This window comes from Condylura cristata, unplaced genomic scaffold, assembly GCF_000260355.1.
Source record: "Condylura cristata isolate star-nosed mole 26May11 unplaced genomic scaffold, ConCri1.0 scaffold00001, whole genome shotgun sequence".
Taxonomy (NCBI): domain Eukaryota; kingdom Metazoa; phylum Chordata; class Mammalia; order Eulipotyphla; family Talpidae; genus Condylura; species Condylura cristata.
In genome coordinates, this window is record NW_004567102.1 from 55,927,705 (window position 1) to 55,940,961 (window position 13,257).

The window sequence follows — 13,257 nt, forward strand, 5'->3', positions numbered from 1 at the left end:
AACTTGCACTGAAGTGGACGTGGCTAACTTGCAGTGTTGTGCTCTAACCCGTTGTGCCACCAGGGAGGGCCCCTCGACCAGTTCTCTTAATGGCCATCTCAAATATCTGTTTTTTTTTTTTTTTTTTACGTGAAGGCAATTCTTGTGATTCGGAATCTGACTTTTCTGGGTATGTATGAAAGACTCAGTTTAGTTGGCTACAAAAGGAGTTTAAAACAAGAGTTATGGAATACAGAAAGAAGATAAAGCAGTGAAAAGAAAGGCTAATAGCATCAAATTGCTAATAGTCCAAATTTCAGAAGAGTAAAAAAAAAAAAAATAAACTAAGAACAATAATGCTGGAGATTCTATTTTAAATCTTTTATATTCCTGTAGTTGAAATCTGCCTCCTTCAAGCATTTTTAAAAGTCTGCTATGAACACAATGCATGATACTAGTGAGGAACAAAAACCAACAGAATGCCAAAAACAAAGCAAGCAAGCAAACCAGCAAAACCCTAAATGGAACTGAGTTTGCAAGAAAACCCTTAAACTGAAATTGACAATGAGCTTACAGTCATCATGATCAATTATATTAGATCCCGCTTGATAATCATTTCAAATCTGTTGTGGATGCCCTCTTTTCACCGATAACTTTCAGAAATTTGGGGGATCTTTATATTCCTGCAATTATTAAATGAAAATCAGAGCCAATGCTATTTATATCTTAATAGGTCATGTGATCCCATATGAAAACAGAGGTTGAAATAGCAGACTATAACAGAAACTCTACCAATGGTGAATTCTAAGCTTATAATTCTAAGCTTATATACATATTACATTTCAGTGTAAAATATGTCATTTGTGAGGCATATATTCAGGATAAGAGAAGCAGAGGTGGGGTTCACAATTGCTAGAACAAGTAACTAACTGATGATAAAAACTTGCCAAGGATTATTTATTTATTTCATAAACCAGAAGGTCAAATGAAATTAGCTATTCTTACATTCATGTTTTTAAAGCAGAGGTCCGTCCATGAGGGTTCTATAGTTAATGTAGGAAAAACTCATATTCCTTACTCAAGACAAGAATATCACTCAGGCTTATGGTACCCACCTCTCCCTTATCCCACCACTACAAGTATTACATTAAAAAAAAAAAACCCACCACTACAAGTATTACATTAAAAAAAAAAAAGATGCTTATTGTTTGAATAAAATTATACAACTCTCAAATATTTGCTTTAGTCCCTTAAGCTGAGACTGTCATACACAAAATAGAAGTTTGTCAAGATGGACAAAGAAGCTTGTTCTAAGAGGCCAATCCTTTGTGCTAGAGATAAAAACAACAGATTATAAAAGAAAAAAAGTATAGGAATAAAATTATAAGTAAAATATTTGATGGAGTTATAGCGAGCATTATAAAACTATCTTTCCCAGAAAACTTAATTGCATAATTTGATTCTAAAATGTGCGAATCAAGTTTTGTGCCAATGACAGCATGAATAAAAAATTATACCAGGATGCTAACTATATGGAAAAGCAGGCAAGATGGGTGTTGGAGAGAGGTGGAAAATAGGAGACTGGTAGATCTGACTTCTAGAAAGCACATTTTTCTTGTTTTAATGAATTTTATAATTTTGAAATTCAGTGATCTTGGTTAAACTTATATAGGATGCCTCTTAGAAGTGCTGACTTCTTAAGCATCAACCATTTATTGCTTTTATAGTAATATAGCTACTTGCTTTTAAATGGTGTATTCTGAGGTGCTCAGGGAACTGTAAAAAAAGTTTATTCCCCTGAATGCATTTTCTCCAAATTAATTTTCATAATCTATTAAAAAATTTTCTAAAGTAAAGATAAACCTCTAATGATTTAATGTACACAATATTGTTATATCTCAAAATAACATTTACATTTAAAATAGTCATATATTTTTGTTCTTATCATATACCTTGACACTTCATAGTTAGGATATGTAGCATAGCTATCATACATAGATTTGCTTGCTCATTTCTTTTCTCAGAAAACAGTCAAGATTGTCTATGTGGAAATAATATGTTAAAATTTAAATCAGTTAACTGAAGTAGATATAAAAGATAATTAAACAAGTTTATGGTAATGTCAAAAGGAAAACCTGTATAAAATTTAGCCAGCATATTTGTATGTAGTAGAAATATTTTGGAATCCAGTAGCCACAGATAAAAAGGTCAAATCATGAACCACATCACCTATAAAAAAAAATGTCCTTGAAGTTTTCCAAAACAGAATTCCTCACACCACCTTTACAGTGACCACAGGTTCTAAAGATCCTTTTGGATAATATCTTCCAGGTGGGCTAAAAGCATTAACAGCAAGCCTCTTGGTTGATCAAACGGTGCACCCAACATCTGAATCAGGTTAAGAAAAAACAGTACACACTCTTTCCCATGAATCTAATTAAAAATGAAGTCCCTGAAAAGAAATATATAGTGGATATGGACAGAAAAGTGTCCAAAAGGAACACTCTCTTTTATTTAAGGGAACTTGAAAGGACCACCTCTACATCAAGATGAAAGAAAGCCTTTTTGTTTTCTCTTTTTCCTTCTCTCTGCACTGTGTCAAAGTCAGATCCCAGTGGCAAGCTGCACTCCTGCATCAGTAGAGGAGGGGCAGTGATGCCAGCAGTGGCACCAGAAATGGCAGTCACCTCGGCACCAGTGTTGATGAAACTATCCTCCTGACAAGAGAAACTGAGGAGGGAATGTGTAATCTTACACTGGAGACTAGCTACTTTATCACATAAAAAGTGCCAATGAAAAATTGGCAATGTTTGTTAGCACAAAACGGGTAGCATTTGGGCCGTTATAAGAATTAGCAACATGAAGTAAGTATTCAAATCTTTACAATCTTAAGTTTGATATCAGGCTGTACCAAAAAGCCAGTCGCAACCAAGGATTTTCTATGCCTATACAGAATATCAAAAAGCAGTAGCTTTAAATATCTAATTTGGGCTTTCCATTCACCATTTTCCTATGCATCATAGTTTTTAAATACAACTTAGAAAACCTCTTTCAGGAATTCTTCACAAATGTTATGCACTGTGGTAAAATAAGTATTACTAATACTGCCTTGTTTCAACATATTAGCTTCAGTAAATGGTAGACTATCATTAGCTTCCTGAACTTGTTTGATTTTGATACAATGTTTTTTTTTATTTTACAAGAACAAAGAAGTACATATCATTACCCCTCTGATTACAGTCCTTTTAGATTTGAACAAATGGTTCCCATGTTATAAACCATAGAGTCCCCAAACTGTAGCTCATGCATCACTGAGTAATTTAGTAGAAAGTATAAATTTCTGTCCTTACATGCCCTCTTCACCAACTCTACCAGAAGTCAGTTTTGAAATAAGAATATTAAAAGAGAAATATTATGTGTGTGTCATGCCACATATGCAAGGCTATAAGAACTCTTGTGATAGGTGATCAGCACTGAGCAGGATTGTTCTGGAGAAACCATGTTAAGGTTTGGCTGTGAAATTCTCTGAATCAGGGGAGAAGATGAGCTCAAGGTCTGGTATTAAAATGCATAGAGTGAAAACAAGACTGTTCCTTTGTATATGAACAAAAAATAATCTGAATCTAGGGAGTTCTAAGGCACTGACTTCTGGGAGAGTTGGTGAAGGGGACATGCAAGAACAGAAATTTATAGTTTCTACTAAACTACAGTTTGGGGACTCTCTGGTTTGTAACATGGAAAACCATTTATTCAAATCTAAAACTGTAGGAGAAACATTTCAATCATTATTTCATTTAATTTTTTATGCAAGCTCATTATATAGAAGGTATTATTCCTATTTTGTACCATGAAGAAACAAAATTTTGAGAGGGTGAAATATTTCTCAAAGTCACATTAGCAGTAGGAAGTTTATAGGAAGGACTTGAAATGGACTCAAAGGCTATTTCTTTGCCAAACCTCAGGGCATAAATTTTATTATAACAATATTCCAAGTATTGAAATATAAAATTTCATAAGACTTGTTTTGGAGTAGCTAAGTCAACATGAAAATAATGTTTTTTTTCATAATTAATAGTATATCTCATGTGTTAGGGGAAATGCTATTTCCCCATTTATTTAATGACAAACATGCCAGGAACATACACACTCCATTTCTTTGTCTAATTTTGAATTTCTGAAATCCAGAAGTTTCTAAGTGTGAACACTGAAACACTGTTAATTGTTAGAAATTTATCACCACACTTATATTTTGGGCTAGAGGAAAATAAAACACTTAACGAACAATAGACCTCCATGTTTGCAATGAAGTTTGGTCCTAACGGATGCTGAAAGTATAGCTCTATCACATATTAGCAGCGTTTTCTTATGTTCTTGAAATATTAAAAAAAAAATCATTAATCATGTTGAGTTTCTGAGAATTTATTTTTAAAGAGTTCAAATGGTACAAAGTCTATCAAAAGATTAATAAACCTTGAGTGCAATTTTGATTGAATTAACAAAGTGCCCAAAATAATTGATTAGATTTAATACTAATCTTTATTTATGTTATGAAACTATAAATTTAACAACAAATCAAGCAGCTGGCAACATGTTTTAGACTTGAAATGTTTGCAGGAATATCTTTGTGAGGATGTAGAATTAAAACTGATGGCTAAACTAGTAATCCTGACTATTTGAAGAATTTTTAAAAGGAATGTTAATTAGCTTTATGAATACATGCTACATATTTATACTTAATATTGCAGTAATACATACATTTTCTTAGCATAACTTTCTTTAGTGATTAGTTCTTTCAAAAATACAAATTCTTTTCAATTTTTATATTAGAAAGAAATGAAATATGGAGAAATTTGTTAGGATATTTTTTTTGTATTTCCAGCATGTAGGTACTAATTAGAAATTGTTCCTTTTATGTAGCATCTATTTTTAATTGCTTTGCCATTCAATTTGTGATAAATTAATGTCTAAGAAGATGACTAGTTTACACTTGCATAATATAGACAGATTCTTAGGCAAGATCAAGCCAGGCTTTTACTTGACACCTGAAATATTAAAAACAAGAAAGATGTAGTTTTGTCTTCATAAAAGACATAGTCTAATGAGAAGTTAAACAAGTGAAAAGACACTTTTAAATAAAGCAGAGGTAGATGTGGTGGATTAAATGGCAAATAGCAAATCAAAGCAAATACTGTATGTTAACAAATATATATATATATATATATATATATATATATATAAAATCTCTACAAGAACAGAACCCCACTCCAAGGAATTTATCCAAAAGAAATAAAAATATTTATGCCCAGCAAATATATATATATATATATAAAATCTCTACAAGAACAGAACCCCACTCCAAGGAATTTATCCAAAAGAAATAAAAATATTTATGCCCAGCAAAACCCTTATAACAATATTGACAGCATCGTTAATCATCATGCAAAAGACTGGAAATAGCCTATATATCTATCAAGCACACACTGCCCCATGTTCAGCCAGTCATAATATTAAAAATGGAATAAAATACTAATGCATACAGTCACATAGTATAAAAAATAATATACTGAGTGAGATTATTTTAAAGAGAGTAGATAATATAAAGTAATCCTTTTATAAATTTTAGAAAGGCATAGCTAATTTGAAGTGAAAAATCTCAAGACAGTGGCTCTGGGGAATGACTGAAAAAATGGTAAGAAAGATTTTCCATGGTGATGGCAATGTTCTGTATCTTGAACAGGGATTCAGGTCGAATGTTTATACATCTGTCACAACTCAATAGAAGGTATACATAAAAGATTTCTGCATTTCATTTTATATAAATTTAATATCAAAAGTTAAAAGAAACAGTAACAAATAATGGCTTCTTCAGTTATAAGACTATTGAAGTATGGAGGGATGATAAGAACTGCTACCTGAAAATTACTGAGAGAAGTATAAAATATATATTGTATTAATGAATGTTAGAGGGCTGGATAGGTAAATAAATACATGTGATAATAAAAATGTAATGATACATTGAATGAACAGTAATAAAATATTTTATATTGTGTGTATGGGTTTTCACTGTAATTTTTTTTGTTTGTTTTACATCAAAACTAGTAAGAATAAAATGTTGGGGAAAATGCATGTCTGACATAGCTAACATAAACAAATAATTCACTGTAATTTTTTTTGTTTGTTTTACATCAAAAATAGTAAGAATAAAATGTTGGGGAAAATGCATGTCTGACATAGCTAACATAAACAAATAATTAAAGCAAACCGACAAAATAAACACCCTCTAATAGCCACATTCTTTACCAGGATTTTTTAGGATCAGTCTGATTACTATTTCACAACTAATTTCTCATCCACTCATAACTATACTATACATGGTCTTATATACTTAGGGTTACATTATGATGGCATATGAGTGGCCTTTCCCTCTGCCTCTAAATGCATACACTAAGGCCATCAAGAGAAGGCACTCTGCAAGCCAGGAAGAGAGCTCTCACCAGAAAATAACTTGATCAGAAACTTGATCTTGGACTTCAGAGTCTCCAAAAGGATGAAAAAATAAAGTTTGATTGTTTAAGCTACCCATTGTATGGTATGTTGTTATGTCAGCACAGCTGAATAATACTGAAGGAAAGAGGAATTATTGCAGAGATGATTAAGTTCATAGACCTTGAGATGGGAAGAATACTCTGTATTGTCCGGATGGGTGCAATCCAATCATAGGAGCCTTTCAAAGCACAGAACTTTTCTTGGTTGATGAGGCAGACAAATGAGGTAGAGGAGAAAGAAGGAGTGATGAGATAGAGGAAGGACTTGACCTACTTGACGTTGACTTTGAAGTGAAGGATACCTGGACGCTGGGATGTGAGTGGCTTCTAGAAAATGACAGGCAATAAAGAAATGGATACTTCAATACTATAATCTCAAATAACCTAATTTCTGCCAACAACCTCCAAGGAAAATGATTCTTCACACAGCCATCTCATAGGCATGCATACCCACTGACATCTTAATTTTAGCTTCATATGATGTGAGTCAGGCTTCTAAACTGTGAGATGATAAATGTGTTGTTTTAAATCACTCTTTTATAATAATTTATTACATGGCAGCACAAAATTAACACATCCATCTTGAATTACAAGTTTCAATGTTAAAACCCTCCTGTTCTTCTTTTGTCTCCAGATATTTTCATATGCTCTTCTCTCTGTCTGGAACACACTGCTAGACTTTTGTGTTATCCACATCATTTCCATGATATTGTCTATTGATATTTGAAGTCTTATTTTGATCTCTGATTTACAACAGACTTAGTTCATCTTCTACATGCTCTTCTAATATCTTGGTTTTCCCCATCACAGCACTTGTCACACAGTATTAAATTTTTCCAGGTCCTTGCCAGCCTTTCTCACTTGCCTGAGGCTACTTGAGGAAGATATTGTGTATCATTTATTATTTTACTCTCTTCATTAATCAAAATTTCTGACATATGGTAGGCTCTCAGTAAATATTTTTTCAGTGAATACATAATTACAAGGTAAACAAATTAGTTCTTGGTTTAAATTTTTATATTTGATATGTGCCTTGAGGTTACTAAAGTTACAAGTATGACATCCTTCAATTTCTCTGTCTATGCAATTTTCTAACCAAAGATCTTTAGTCCTGTTATCCCAGACTCTATATTGTTGTTACTTAAAATTTACATCTTTTCATCCTTTGAATAGGATATTAGGTATAGCTTTCCCTTTCCTTAATATTATTACTACTTTGCCTTTCAATGACCAAGCTATTGCACATTGCATATTTATTTTAAGATTTTCCTGGATTTTTATAATTCAGTCTCAAATTCCCACTCACCTGACTAAAAAAGTGAAAGGGTAAGCTTCATTAAAGGCAAATGACATTTGGAAAGACAGTAACCTATAATACTTCCGGATAAGGAAATATGTTTTTGGAACACTAATATTCTCTGTTAATTGCAATAAATTTTAACACCATGAAGCCCTTTGATTAATTCAAATAAAAAAATTGAAATAGATAAGTAGTTGGGAATAGAATTATGTTTGGTATGTAGACTTTTTTTGTTGATCAAGTTTGAAATAACCTTTGAATTTGAACTCCATTACTTCTAGAAAGAAGAGCTGGAACAGAAAATGGAGCAGTTCCCAAAGCCTCATACTCCCAAGCTGTATTCATATGTACTCAAAAATTGTCATAAATAATTTTGGGTCTATAAGAAATAATTGTCAGAAATATTTTTGATTTAAGAACTTCAGTAATTATATGGTGTATGCCCATGATTCACAACACAGTCCATTAATCAGGGATTGAGATGGTTCTATGAATCACATTTTTATTTATAGGAAAAATTCTATATGCAAGTGTAGGTTAGTTGTAGAGAGGGGATTTATAATTTTCATTACATTCTCATAGGAGAATTTAATGGTTGAAAAAGGTCAAGAATTGTTGCATTTAAAATCACTTTATAAAATATATAGCTCTGAGTTTACTTAAGTAGATTAATAGTATCCAACTATAAATACTGTTAAAATCTAAAAATTATTGATCTTTGCATGATTTTTCAAAAAGTTAATATTTATAGCCATGGTACAATTTTCACTGATATTTTCACATCTAATTTAGGGACACTAGGCTTTGAGGCATCATAAAATCCTTATCAATATGGCCTTCAAAGAGCTAAACCTCATGTTGCCTTCACAGACCTCACATAATAAGTTTCCTTATCAGTGACAACCATATAGAAATGGAGAATTGACTTTTATCTTTCAAATATTATTTGAGATACACACATGTACACATACACACATTCTGAAGGTTGGTAAATTTTCTGATTTTAGCAATTTAGAATTGCAATAAAAACTTAACAAATTTTGAATCATCAGTAAAAACAAGTAAAAACAAGATTGTCCTTAGTAGTAATTTCAACATAATTTTGTTGTGAAAGAAAAAAGCACAAAAACTATTTGTAAAGTCAAGAAATGTGTAGTCAATAAGCAGTTTAAATCAATTTTATAGGTTATATTGGTTACTTATTATTAAATAAAGTTAGTGAAATATATAAATGTGTAATCAGAAAACTTTGATTAGATATCTAGCTCTGCAAATTTTCATGTATGAGAACTTTGGCAAAACAATTAACATCTCGAGTCCTTAGTTTAATTTAGAGCTAGAAGCAATATATCTACTGCATATTTTTGATGAGATTTAAATTATAGGTTAATAATATAATACACTACAAAGGATAAACATAAGATCTAATCACTATTCCATCTCCCTATTTCCTTAGAGAATACTCTTCTTTCATTCTTCTGCTATTTTTTAAAAACATTTATTTATGCATACAGAACTGGGGTACAGGTTAGAGGGGCAGGGGCAGAGGCAGAGCGGGGAGCAGAACAGGCAGACTGACAAAGTACACTGCTGAGGGGAGAGCAGTGGGGGGGTCAGGAGAGGTTTGCTGCGCCATGTGGGTCATCTCTGGGGTGGGGTCTGAACTCTTGCTGAAGTGGCTTTAGCTTCTTAATACTATGCTTTAACCCACTGTGCCACCAGGGAGCGCCCTCATTTTTCTGCTATTTTTACACTTTTGTATCAAATTTGAGATGTTTTGTCTCATCATGTGCTCTAAACTCTTTAATGTTAAGTCATATATTTACTGAATACAACTCAATGCTTGCTATTTTGAAGTGCCTTAGATGATTTATAGCATGCATTACTGGTCACATAAACAAGCCTACATTAAAAATTATTACTTGAGTTATTAATTTATCATTAAAAATGGTTGTAGTTCTCTAATTAGACATGCATAATAGTGCTTCCAGTTAACTTTCTTCGGAGGAAAGGAATCGTTAAAACTTGAATCTACCCAAACATAAAATTCAAGGAAAATTATCAATCGCTCTTTCTGACTGTACATTCTTCTATAAATATAATTATGAACTAAAGTAAACTCCTCTGTTAAAAAAAAAGGAAAAACAGAACCTTAAATCATTTTCCCTTATCTTTTCATTAAAGCTAGCATTATGATCACACTCACAGTAGCGATTACTTATCAATAGCATAACAGATTCTAAAACAAGTTCTGACTATTTTCATGCCTTATGCCATGATTTCACATAACAACTCAGGGACAAACTTGAATGATTCTCATTTTCAAAGATGTGAACAACGGGAACTTAGAAAGGTTAATTTGTTTACTTTAAATAAAAAGCAAAGTATTAAGACAAGGATTCATGTTTGAACATGATTAGTACATAAGTTCATGGCTTAATGTTTCAAATATATTTTTATTAAGAATTTTAATTTGATTCTTAATTTTATTTAAATTGCTGGATTAAAAATTTTAAGAGTTTCAAGATAAGATTCCTAGATGGCCTTTCAAGTCATACACACATTTCTAAATCACTCAAGCTGGTTTGGATGTCTACATACAGAGTGCAGTAGAAATGCTACTAAATATAACTCCTATACATTGTAAAAATACGTGCCTACAGAACCACATATATTTTGCCCAAAGATATAGCTGAAGGTAACATTGTTATAAGGGAAAGCATTTTAGCGCGGTCATCAACACTACCTTAGTTAGCAAGGACCTGCTTAAAGACAACAGACATTAATGAAGCATCAATCAAGTAAACCATATACAGAAAAGTTTGCAGAGACAGCAGATATGAAGATACAAAATAGTAATCTGTAGTGTTGGAGAAGAATAAAAGAATAAATAATGATTAATATTGAGGAATAAATACCAGACGTTATTTATTTAAGTTAACATGAATAAAAAATTGCCTATTATTTCTATCTCATTTTGGAGTAGTTCTCTTAGCTCTTGGGATGAAATCCAAAAAAAGAGTGGCAATCTTGAGGAAACATATGATTCACACTTCTAAAGTGTTGAAAGAAATCACCTAGAAAATGTACGGTTTGGAGAGTTACATCATCTGCATTGAAAGACTGAGATGAGAACAAGCCAGAAACTTTGAGGAAATTGACAGTTTAAGTGAAGAGGGAATAAGATTAAAAAGAACAAGATTTTGGCACCCAGGCTACAGGACATATAGGGAAAAAAGTGAAACAAAGGTGCAAGAGAAATTAGAAAGGTGAAAAAAATAAGAAAAAAAAAAAAAATCTTATTATTTGCCGAGTCAGCAGAATTTGATAATATCCAAGTCATCAAGCAGGTGATTACAATAAACCATAAAATTTTATTATGTTGTGAATGGGTAGAGAGATAAATGATCTTGTAATATGTTTATATTACATCAAAGATAAAAATTAAAAATATTTGGGAAAATAGGCCTTTAGTAATATCGTCTAAGAAAGTTTTCAAAACTTAAAAATATACAGACAATTGTAAGACAAAACAAAACTTAACATTTACAAATCAAACCCAATGTCCTATTAGGAAAATAAACTACTTTTATAAAAATGTACCTGACTTCAGTTTATTTTTGGTAATTTTCCACTTTATATATATATATTTTTTGTTTGTTCTATGATAAAAGTTATAAACAGGTGAAATGTTGCTGTTGTTATAAACAATATCAAACTTAAGTTGCATAATGAAGGTGGGTTATATTCTAGATAATAGCTAACTCCTACAAGTAAAAATAAAACTATTTAGAAACTCTGGTTGGTATTTCTAGATATGTTTTATAATATAACCTCCCATTAAATTCAAAGAATTTTCCCATATGCCAAGTTGAAGAACTTTTAAAGTGTTTTTCACAGATGTAAAATAGTATCAATAAATAAATATTATTATATGATTGAAGTACTATGGATCTATATGCATTCAGCATTCGTAGTTATTAGTAGAATTTTCAATAGATGAAACTTAACCACCATTGTTTTTAAATATGTTATTATAAAGTAGATGTAACAAAACCAATGTTACAATTCATAATAAGGATAGTGCTTACAAAAGAATGAAGATCCATTCTTTTTGATACTAGCATGATATTTAAACTTTCATTTACTTAAAGATTTATTTTACTTATTTATGAATACAAGATCTGATATATAGGCCAGAGGTTTGGAGGATAGAGAACAGGATTCACTAGAAATAGATTGGGGAGCAGAAAAGGTAGATCTACTGAAAGATAATACTGAGGACAGGAGCGATCTGCTGTGCCATGTAGGTTAGTTCCCTGGCCCAAGACTGAACTACCATTTTTAGTCTTTCATGCTGAAACTACATGAAGCCTAAGGAGTACCCAGGGAATCCCAACTGTTAATGAGAAAACCTCATCTTGTCTTTTCTAGAAAAAAAAAGGGCCTTGACATCTGTGTATACAAAGGCTAAGAAAGCAGACTCTTGGTGTGTTCAAAGATATTTAATGGTGAGAAGAAATGTTTTTAAATAACAGATTTCCAAACTCCCTAACTCACCCATTTTCCTTGAGCAAATGTCCAGTCAAACAACCTGGGCCTGTAGCATAACAACTGAGGTTCATAAGCACTAGGACAAGCCACAGCACACATTGATAGCAACCACAAGAAAAGAACTGGCCAGTTCACAGAGAGCTGGGACAGAAGGAGAGACCCAAAAGTCAAACTGGACCATATAATTCTACCATGAAGTCAAGGTAACAGCTGCCTTACCTCTGTCAAAACGCCATAAACCAAGACCAAGGTGGAGAGGCAGCCTCCTCAAGAGTCTCCCTTTCCTCCTCTCTACTACCACGTTCCCAGCGGCCGTCTATTTGGAAGTCCCGTTGATGCATCCTGGGAGTGACGGTGCAAAGTGTCTGGGACTTCAGTGTGGAGCTGGAGCAGACTCTATTTAGGACATTTTTCACTGGCTGAAAATTTATTTTCTCCTTACTGTTCTGACACTTAAGTTGGAAAAACTATTTAAATATTACATTAATTGATTTATTCATGAATATACAATTGGCAGAGTAGGGATTTTCTATCACATTTTATTGGAAAATATTGATAAGGAAGAGTGAAGATGCTGCTGTTAAATTCAATGTTACTGATTATAAAAAAAAATCTTTAAAGATTTTATTAACATCTGCAAACTAAATAAATTTTATTAAATAATAACTTTATTATACCTATTATACCTGAAAGTTTGCTGTGTCTGCTCCAGATACCTCTAAATATTCTTAGAATCTATAGGTCTTATTTTAGCAGGTAATTCCTCTTGAGTTGGTAACCAATTATTTTCAAAATAACAATGATGGCAATGGCTATTTTACTTATTCAAGCACATCCAGCTATATCTGATCAAGATTTTAGAGACTTTCTTTTAGAAAT